Source organism: Pteropus alecto, unplaced genomic scaffold (assembly GCF_000325575.1).
Source record: "Pteropus alecto unplaced genomic scaffold, ASM32557v1 scaffold79, whole genome shotgun sequence".
Lineage (NCBI taxonomy): Eukaryota > Metazoa > Chordata > Mammalia > Chiroptera > Pteropodidae > Pteropus > Pteropus alecto.
In genome coordinates, this window is record NW_006494612.1 from 12,175,122 (window position 1) to 12,178,691 (window position 3,570).

The following is a 3,570-nucleotide window of genomic DNA, read 5'->3' on the forward strand; positions in this document are numbered from 1 at the left end:
AGATGTAGACAAGTAATATCATTCATATTTTTTGATGTGTGGAAATTACTATTAAATTAACTGTACCTCACAGCACCATAGTGACCAAAATATTTCCAAGAGACATTAACTTACTCAGAGTAGGCAGCTTAAACTAAGCAAAATGATGCAGGGGCAAGACAGCTAGATTAAGGATCAGATGATTTATTTTTATTTCTTTTTATTTTTGTTTATTTTTAATTTTTATTTATTTTTCAATTACAGTTGACATTCAATATTATATTAAATTCAGTTATACAGCATAGTGATTAAACATTTATGCAATTTACAAAGTGATCCACCCAATTAATCTAGTACCTGCCTGGCACCATACATAGTTATTATTGGCTATATTCCCTATGCTGTACTTTACATCCTTGTGACTATTTTGTAACTGCCAATTTGTACCAGATGACCTATTTTTAAAACAAGCTCTGATTTTTGTGGATTATTTTAACACTCAGCCTCACTTTCTCCTTCTGTAAAATAAGGGAGACTCCTAATTGAAAGGGTTGTTGTGAAGATAAAATTAGATATCATATGTATATCAGAGAATAGTCTACAACTATAAAGTATTAGTTCAACAATTAATAATATTAATTATTGGCAGAATATTATTTATTAATATTTAATTATTATTATTATGCATTTAGAGAACCTAGCATCAGAATTCCAATCTAATAATCGTTGATAAGACCAAAAGGGTAAATTTGTATGTTTTCTTTCTTTCTGTCTGTCTATCTACATATCTATCTTCTTTCAAGATCTTTAACTCAAAAGTAGAAATATTTTGAAAAATTTATTATTGTATTTTTTTAAAGAAATGATGAATATTTAATAGGACATGTTATCAAATGTGTAGCAGAACCTATATCTGACTCTTTTATGTTCAGTTAATCTTACCAAAACAGAAACCATTATTCTGTGTGCCTTCAAAAGGTAATAAAAAATAGGACATCCTGAGAAATTGTGCACTCTTCTGCTTTCATATAGTATTCATACCCCTATTAAATTTACATTTTTCCCTTTTCAATTGATTTTTTACCTTTTGCACTTTTGTACTTTTATAATCTTATCATAAATTTAATACACATTTATTATAGAAAGTTTAGGAGATGTGAACTAACAAAAGAAAATAACTTCAAATTCTTCCAACATTGTAAGAATTGTACATACCTTACAAAGCAGCATAGTGTGCTCTCTTTCACTGTCCTCAAATAAACATCGTTTCTAGGTTTCCTTCGTTCTGCCCTGCCTCACCTTTAAAAATTTTATTTGTAGTGATTAATATCTCCCTTTTCTAAATAACCTTGAAGGTAGATGGGAATGTGTAATGCTTTTGTTAAAGCTCTAAACTTTCTCATGTTTAAACATGATAACAAATGGGAAATAAAAGTTTTTATCACTGATTTCCTCTTTCTAATTACTACTGTTTTGTGTTTCTTCTGACCATTTAGTTCTCTACTCTCACTTGATGCCAAACCATTAAGATGTGGTAACTTTTTTTTTCACTACAGAGATATAGTTTTATAAAATATTGGGAAATAAAAAAAAACATTAAGAAAAAAGATACCAACTATGCCCACCACATTGAAATAATCACATTAAATAAACTTTTATATCTTGTCACTAAAAAAAAATACACATAAAGATAAAAACTTTTAAACCCATAAATGTAAAACATCTAAACATTTAGGTACAATTTCTTTTTTCAAACCATAGAAATTTGACATGTAGAGAGAATTATCTGCACTAGCCCAAGAGGACTTTTCTTAGTGTTTGGCCTTTTTTTTTTTTTTTTAATGTGCCTATTAGATTCAAACTATACAAACCCTGTTTGGTTGAGTAAAAAATGTAGTTACTCTTTAATTTTGATTATGGTTCGCTTTCCCTTTGTTTGTATGTTTTTAGTTCAATTTAAAATGTTCGGTTGTTTTGTTTTGTTTGCCTCAATCCTCATGTGCTATGTACAGTTAGAAGAAACTGGCTCATCAGTTCTTTCCACCTCACAAAACAGATTTTGTTGTTAATCTTTCCCTTTAGTGTTACTGGTCTTTCTCAAACACAATGGTTTAATTCTGGAAACTGCCCTACAATAGCCTTATGAGACATTTTAGTCACTAGTCTTTAAATAAAAACAGAGTCCTTTGTTATTTCTTAGGTGCTTCACTGTTTATGTATTACCTGTAGCAAAGTAAGAGACTTTGAAATCTGAAATACCAAGGTAAAATTGCAGCAGTTTTCAGACCTAGCTCATGAAAAATGGAACATGATGGAAACGATGTGTTGAAATTAGGATACAAAATAAATGAAATCCATATTATTTTCTATCTAAGCTCATTTCCTTCATTTAGTACATGAAGAGGTGATGATGTAAACTGTTTTTGAAATAAATCTGTGTGTGTGTGTGTGTGTGTGTGTGTGTGTGTGTGTGAAAGATGTTTTGACCAAAGCTTTATTTCTAGCTCCTAAAGTTATATTAACATTCTCCTTCAAAACGAGAGATTTTTTTTCACTGTTCTCTAACCCTTAACCTGCTTAGATTCTGTGGTTCATAATGTCAATACATGTTTTGCCAATATCCTAAACTATTTGTCCCCATGTCTTCTTGCCACATTTCTCTGGCAAAACTTCAAATTTAGGGGAATGCAAACATCCACTTTTTCAGTGTTTGTGCCCTGACAGCCATGCCTTGGTAGAAAAATTACACAGTGGCAGATTGATTCCACCAGCACTCATATCCAACTTCCAATGGGCCTTAGCATTGCCCGGCAAGCCTCCTGTGTCTATTTGGTCAATTTCCATTCCCACCCTACACAACAATTTCAGGTCTTCTCCACTTTCTTCCATTCTTTCTAGCCCAGTAATTCTCAACCAGGGGCAATGTTGCTCTTCCTTTCATCCCAGCACTTTGGGGACATTTGGCAATATCTGAAGACAGCTTTGATTATCACACTTGCAGGAAACAAGTGGAGGGGATTGCTACTGACATCTAGTAGGTAAAGGCCAGGTGTGCTGTTCACGATCCTCCAATGCACAGGACAGTCCTACAAAACACAAAATATAGAATTATCTGGTTTAACAGAAAACAATGCCACGGTTGAGAAACCCAGCTCTAGCACTTTCATACTCAGCAGATGCCTTTCTTTACAGAGGCAATAGCAGCCAACTGTTGAGAACTCCTTCATCTTTTCTATTTCAAACACAAAATACATATTTCTGCACAGAGACTTCCATCTTCTTACAGTGGTCACTGAATTGGTTGAATCTTTCACTGGTGTCCCTTAAATCTTTACCTCTATTGAGCACTTGAGTTCAGGTGACCAAAGATGATAATTTTTTTTTTTTTTTTTAGAAGGAACAATCTTTTTGGGAAGTGTAATTTTGCAAAGAAGGATATGAGTGAATGTTGGTCTGCCAAAGGTATGGACTGTAGTATACATTTTTCATTTTATTTTTAACTGTTGACCATTGAATCATGTTCCTATTTGGGCCATTTCTTAGTAAATATAGTCTCGAAGAGGAAAAGTGCCCCACCTCCTACATTGTCAT